General features: G+C 46.8%; 1 pseudogene; it reads right to left on the bottom strand.

Moving 5' to 3' along the window:
• Nucleotides 1-1,147: 1,147 nt before the first annotated feature.
• Nucleotides 1,148-6,522, bottom strand: LOC101563947 (annotated as a pseudogene).
• Between the last annotated feature and the right edge of the window lie 1,023 nt (nucleotides 6,523-7,545).

The raw sequence follows: 7,545 nt of genomic DNA, 5'->3' as shown, positions 1-7,545 counted from the left end.
AGGGGTCTCATTTATCAGATTTGGGGAGTGCGGGGTGGTAGAGCATTCCTGCCCTATGGTGTCGGTCTATTTTTGTGCCTGTGTATTTTCCTCCTGTATACAGAACTCATCTGCATTCGATTGTAATGATAGAGTCTGGCATCTTCTTCCAGCCCCAGCTCTGGGTTAAGTGTGCAGTAGACCTTCAACTCAAGAGAACGCATTCATAGCTCTCATTTCCATCTTTAGCAAAAATTGCCTTGATAGTGACTTTATGATGCCGACTATGTAAAATTAGGCCTGCTAAACAGTTGGATTGAAAGTATTTAGATATTATTAAAATTGTTTTGAGACTGGGTGTTGTGGCACATGCCTGTAATCCCAATGCTTGGGAGGCTGAAAACAGGAGGATCACTACGAATCTGACCTGTGTAGTGAGACCCTGTAAACCCTGTACTAAATATGTAGAAAAAGTTGTTTTGTAGAGTTCTCTTTTTATTCAGTAGTAGTCTCCTGTTGCAAACATATATGTATATGTATATGTATATATATATATATATATTTTTTTTTTCATAGTTAAAGTGAAAGAACAAAGACAAAACAAAAAGATTAAAAAGGAGAGAGAGGCGCCGGGGAGGTAGCTTAAGGGCCTGAGTTCAATCTCCGGTTCCACAAAAACAAAAGAAAAATTTAAAAAAAAAAAAAAAGGAGAGAGAAATGAACAGAAATCATGGAGAAAAGAGGAAGATGGGAAAGACGAGAAGTAGAGAAAGACTGGAAGAGAGGGACGAATAGGAGATAAATAAATATTTGGAAAGTGGAGTTGAGCCTCAGAGTGGCTGTGATAGCTGAACATTAGGCAAAGCCAAATATATCAGGCAGGTTTCCATTCAAAAACTTTCCCCTTTGGGATTGGGGAGATGGCTCAGTAGAATAAGCACTTCCCTGGCAAGCGTAAGGACCCGAGTTCAATCCCCCATTCCGGAAAAAAAAAAAAACAAAACTTTCCTCACAGGAGACTTGGAGCGTTTGCTCTAATTTTCGCCAGTGAATAAATCCTATCTCCCAAGCAGACAGTAGCGAGGCCCAGGGCTCTGACTTCCCACACACTCCCTCTGCAATAACTCTCAACACTTCCCAGCACACCACACACTCTGCACATGGGGATCTACCGCCTCAGCACGGACCCCATGTGGAAGTGGTCCAGAACTCCGCCCTCTGCGCCCAGCCCAGCCACCAGCTCTTTGCCCTGTCACCCAGGCATAGGCTGAATGGTCCATGGCCAGACCTGCCCTACCTTGTTCTTTCCATCCCTGCCCAGCTGCAGCTGTACTGTCCTCTGATGCGCAAAGTCTTTCTCTTGGAAAGCAACCACACACCACCAGGACATACTAATACAAATCCTATAAGCTACAATTAGCTTGCCGTTGCTGATGCCTGCATGTTTCTGTTGGATTTTTTTTTTTTTTTCCTACTGGGGATTGAACTCAGGAATGCTCTATTACTAGGCTACAACCTATTTTAACATTTTATTTTTGAGATAGGATCTCTCTAAGTTGTCCATGCTGGCCTCAAACTTGCAACCCTTTTTCCTCAGCCTCTGTAGTGGCTGAGAAATTTATTGATGTGCCTCACTGGCTTCTTGCTTCTGGAAGGCCTACAGGACTGTGCTCTGTGCCTCCCGACTTCTCACCTCCTGGGATGAGGTCCTTCCCCAGAGGCAGGGACAGATCCCTCCCCCCTCCTCCCCTCCACCTCTCAGCCTCCCAGTTGGCGGTCAGCCCTTCCCCTCCCGCAGAAGAGCAGCAGCTCCTTCTGTTCCGGTTCAAGCCTCCATCTCCGCTCTCGGGCCAGTGCTTTGGGTCTTGTGACCTTGTCTTATCTGCTTCTCTCCCACCTCCCACCTGTCCTGCACCCCTACGCCTTCCATTCGCGCACACATCTGCGCATGTGCTTCAGATTCTACTACTTAAAATAACCCCGCCCCTTCTGACTTCCCTCGCTGCTCCCTCCTTCCACGCCAGAGACAACGTTTTTCGGAAGAGGAAGCTACGCTGGAGGTTTGCACATCCCGGGTAGTTTACTTCACTGGCCCGTGACTAAGATTCTTATTCATCCTTGTTTTTAATTATTTATTAAAAGTAAAGTTTGTCTTTTGACGTTTTTCTGCTGTTTGTGTGGGTTGTATCTGTTAATATTTGCTTTGTTACATCTTAAACTTTTAAACTATCAAAATAAAGTTTTTTCCTATTTAGTATAAATATATAATGAAAAAAATTTGGGGGTCTTTTTGAGACAGGGTCTCACTATGCAGTTCAGGCTGGCCTTGAGCTCACTTTGTTGCCCAGGCTGGTCTTGAACTTGCAATGATCCTCCTGCCTCAGCTTCCCAAGTGCTGGAATTACAGAAGTGCACCACTATGCCTGGCTGAAAAAAAATGTTTGTTTCTTTTTTCACTGAACCAGGGATTGAACTCAGGCCCTTGCGCTTGCTATTCCACTGAGCCGTCTCCCTGGCCCCTATTTGGTGAGAATAGTACTTAATCCCCCCCCTTCTTGAAAATCATTTAAATATCTGGCTCCATAAACAGCTGGACTTCCACATCGGCCTCAGCATTCAATCTATTGTTATATGCTTTTAAATAGATGAAGAAAATCTGGACTCACACATATGTAGGGAGAAGAGAAAAGATTTTCTTTTAAATAACTTTTCACAGATAATTGCTGATATTTCACTTTGGGATGACAAAACTCAAAACATGTTAGATTCATATCTAGGATTTTGTTTGTTCTTCCTGTACTATAATGAGAAAATGAGAACAAAAAAAGTAAAAAATATGTCAATATTATTATGAAAATAGATGTGACCTCTTAGACTCCTGGGGGGAGGTCTTGAGGCCCCTCAGCACCCCACACTATGGACCTTTTCAACCACTGGTCTTTTTTTTTATTATTTTAGGGAAGGGTCTACAGGGTGTTCAGGGCCTCATTACTAGATTGGACTCGTAGTGATCCGCCTCTTTACAGCCTCCCAGGAGCTGGGATTATAGGCATGCGCCGCCATGCCCAGTCTCAATCGCTGTCTCAGTGCATACCGGGGGCGGGGCTGACATAGCAGGCACTTTAATCCACTGAGCTATTTTGCTGGCCCTTAACCACTGTTCTTAAGCACTGATGCTGATCCTTTCATCTATGGTTTAGGGTGGACACATGACCCAGTTCAGACAAAGGATCCAAGAAGTAAGCTTGGGCGGGGTTGGGAGGTCTTGGGAGGGGGGGGGATGAAAAAGGTCCTATAAGATGACAGCTGAGCCACTTTTGCTAGTTATTGTCATGTTCAAGTGCATCTTGGTTTTGTAAGGGGCACATGTACTGCCCAGCCTCCGAACCAACTACCTTTGAGTTCCTGAATTCAGGACTTATGATTTATTTTATTTTGTTTTGTGGTACTGGGGATTGAACTCAGGAACTTACACTTGCTAGGCAGGCGCTTATTCTACTGAGCTAGGACTTACGGTGTAGCCAAACATAGGAAGGGAAAACAGAAGGAAGGAAGGGAGAGAGGGAAAGAAGAAGAAAGGGAACAAGGGAAGAAGGACCTATCAGCGTATATGCCGGGCTTTTAACAAACACGTTTGTACAAGATGACAGTAATCTGTGGGCCCCTAGTGCTTATCTCAGTAAGATGCCTGGTGCCTTTCAGTGGTGAACTTATGCTCCGGTGTGAATAAGTAAACGTGTAATGACAACTTCCTCCTCTTCTGTTCTTTGGGAGGATGCAGAAAAGCAGAGTACTCTAAGAATGACAGGTTTCCTGGGTGCTGTGAGACCTGCCTAAACAGATATCTGTAAAGGATATTTTCTTAATTTTGAGATTCTAAACGCTGACCTGACCCGGGGTGTTTTGTATCCTAAAGGAAATTAAGCATCTGCCTGAGATAACCTACAAATATGGAACTTTGTACAGTGATTTACAGTTTATAAGGTGATTTTATGATTGTTTCATTTGGTCAAAAATCAAGCTGTGGTAATTACTATTACTCTCTGTGAGGATGACCAAATAGGGACTCTCTAGGTGTGGGTGAGAGCCAGGACTAGACCTGCAGCTGGTGTTCTTGGCAGTTGGGCCTCAGAGCACTGCGGCTATCATCAGGGAGATGTGTTGACCTTCCCCCTGCCCCTCTACCCCATAAGGGAGGGAAGGGCGCAGGCTAAACTGTCCTCTATCCTTTGCCCCAAGTCCCACCTGTCTTGGAAATCCAGGGGCATGGGAGCTAGAAAGTGGCTCTGTGACCCACCTCCTTTGAATGGTGCTAGAATGACATAGCCCTCACTCTGAGTGACTTTACCTGGAGCTAATTTTTCTGCTAGACTGACAGCCACATTAAAAATGGATGTGGCCAAGAGCATTTCCCACCTGGCGCTCAGCAGAAATTGGCAAGCGTCAGATTTGAAGCTCGCCACTGCAACTCGCAAGCTTCCACTGACCGGGACATGAAAGCCCCAACCTGGACACCATGCAGAATTAAATGCTCACAAGGAAGCCGAGGAGGAAAGGAACAGAAAAGCCTGGGTGAGAGCTGCAAAGGGCTCAGGCTTTACCTGCAGTGCGCAGAAGGCAAGGTGCTCGAGCCAGGTCCCAGCCCTGCCTTCTCACACTGATCCTGCGCTGAGACATGCCTCAGTAGGAATTCAGGTGCTGCCAGTGTGGTCGTAGTAGGGGTGTGGCTTTTGAGAGGTACATATGCCGTGAGATTTTCCTCACTGGCTGGATTAAGGCCTTTTTATAAAGAGGCTTCGCCCAGCACTCAGCTAGCTTGCCTCTCTACCTTCCACCACGTGGGTGTGAAGCATCAGGAAGACCCTTGCTAGACCACATGCAGGGAGCTTGGTCTCCGACTTCCTAGCTTCCAGAAATAACTTCTGGAAAAATAACTTTTTTTTTTTTTTTTTTTCTTACTGCTTCTTTGACCAGGTCTTTATTCAAAATAAGCTGTCCAAATTTACAGCACTTGTATGAGATACAGGTTTTGAGTTTATGAAGCAGGCTTTTTCTCCAGGAGGTTTCTTTTCTGCTGGTTTCTTGGGAGCTGCAGGTTTTTTCTCCAAAGGCTTCTTCACAGGCTTCTTGGGACCAGCAGCCTTCTTTCCTTTCTTCTCTTCCAGAGGCTTCTTGCTGGCAACTTCTTTCTCTTCCAATTTGACTGCCTGTGCCGCTGCTTTAGTTGTAGGATGTTGTGATTCCTGGCCTGGCGAAGAACGCTGCTCCGGCGCATGGGCTTTGCATATGGGTTCAGCTTCAGCACGATTCTCAGGTTCTTCAGAGGATTCTTCTTCAGGACTCTACGATGAAATTTCTTGTGTGGTGCTCGGAGGACTCTTTGGATCTCTGGACTCTTCAAGCCTGTTTACAGATTCTGCTCAGATCTGTACTGATCATCTTGTGCATAGGCAGGTTATAGTGATTTTTTTACATTTTCTGTATTTAGGGAAGGGTCTACAGGGTGTTCAGGGTTTCACTATGTAGATCAGACTCAGTGATTTTCCTCCTGTTTACAGCCTCCCAAGTGCTGGGATTACAGGTGTGCCCCACCACGCCCAGTCTCAACCCTGTCTCAGCATGCCCCTGGGGTGGGGCTGGCATGGCAGGCCCGAGAATTGAACCTCTGGCCCCTGCACCTGCCTAAGCAGGTATAGTGACTCTTGAGGGTAGCCACTTTTCTCCACGTGCCATACAGCTCATCTAACTTCCAGAAAACACTTCAAGTCCAAACGCAGAAACACCCCGCACACCCACCAGGAGCAAATTTCAAAATAATTCAGTTTGCTTACGTTGAGCAGAGTAACGCCTGGGATACTTCTGAAGGCCTTGATGACACCATTGTCTTCATGATAGATGACACAAGGTCCCTTGTGCTGGCTGAGACGGCGGTTTCTCCTCTGGCCCTTGCCGGCCCTCATTCACTGAGAGGTATACACCTTTTTCATATCAATCCAAGCCTTAAGTTTCTTCAGAAACAAAACTGCCTCCTTCCTCTTCTTGTGTCCTTCAACTTTGTCTTCCACCACCAAAGGAAGTTCAGGAACTTCCTCAGTTCGATGAGCTTTGGACATGACCAGCACTGGAAAGGCTGAGGCAGCCAAGGCCGAGCAGATGGCATACTGCTTCTGGGCTGTGTTCACTCTGTGGTGCCAATGGTGCCAGGTTCTGATTGGTGCAAACACGCAGCTTCCCTGACACATTGCCAAAGTCATCCTGGCCAGAATGGTGGGCCCCACAGCCACGAACTCCAGGAGTTTGAGTCACAGCTCTACTGGTCCCCCAAGACTCGGCCCTGGTCTGATGACCTGCTAATTCGCTGACCGCATACGGCTGTTGGTTGTTTTTCCGCAAGTTGGTGTGAACAAAATTCACAATATCTGGTCGCATGGGATCTTTGAATACAGCAGGCAAGGTGACATTTTTGCCAGGTGACTCCCCCTTCTCAGAGTACATGTATATCAGGGGACAAGCACAAGCCATGGTGGGGAGAGGAGAGGGCCACACTCCTCCTGACCTGGTGGTTCCCACAGGAAAAGAGAAATAACTTTTTGTTATTGTTCTTTTCTTCCATCATTGGGGATTGTACCAAGGGATACTATGAGTGAAATTGCCAGTATTTTTTATTTTTCATTATGAGACAGGGTCACATTAAGTTGCCTCGGCTGGTCTTTGTCTCCCATTTGGCAAGGATTATGAGTGCACCACCACTCCCAGCTGTAGTTTTGTTCTTTATAGATTATCCAGTCTCAGAACAAATGGACTGGGACATCCTGCCACCACTTTGCTGTGTGACTGCAAGCAGGTGTCTTGCCAGCACTTCCTTGTACGGTGTGTCTGCCCCTGCCTCCTGTGCTGGGTCTCCTGGACACGAGCACTCTCACCCCGAGCCACACCCCAGCCCCCTGGCTGTTAGCCTTGGTGGTCAACGTTGTTAGCTTGAGAAATGTCACTGAGTAAAGCACACTTCGGGGTGTCTGTGAGAACTGTTTTCAGAGCCAATTGGCTTGTGGGCCAGAAAACTGAGAGGGGGATACCCGCTCTGAATGTGGGTGGCATTTTTCAATAAGCTGTGGCCTCAGATGGGTAAAAGTCAGAAGGAGGGGGGCCGGGGAGATGGCTCAGTAGAATAAGTGCTTCCTTGGCAAGAACAAGGATCTAAGGTCAATCTCCGGTTCTGCCAAAAAAAAAAAAAAAAAAGTCAGAAGGAGGAGGCCTGCTTACCTGTACAAGCTCCGTTCTGCTTGAACAGGTAGCCTTTTGCTATGGTCCATGGCCTTCAGACTCCCGCTTCTCCAGCCGCTGCCTGTGGGCCCACCCCGGTGACGCTCCGGGGAGCCTCCAGACCTTGGGTCCCAGGCTGGGGCTGCTGCACCTCTGGCCTCTCTTATTCTGAGGTTTCAGCTCCTCAGCAGCCGCTTACTTCTCTGGCTCTCCAGTCTCTGACCCTGTAAACCAACCTAATAATTCTCATTTTATAATTATATATTATGATGTTTGATAAACATACTACACATAATACAAATA

Source organism: Octodon degus, unplaced genomic scaffold (genome assembly GCF_000260255.1).
Source record: "Octodon degus isolate 3935 unplaced genomic scaffold, OctDeg1.0 scaffold00080, whole genome shotgun sequence".
Classification (NCBI taxonomy): domain Eukaryota; kingdom Metazoa; phylum Chordata; class Mammalia; order Rodentia; family Octodontidae; genus Octodon; species Octodon degus.
This window is presented reverse-complemented; position numbering and strand designations above follow the sequence as displayed.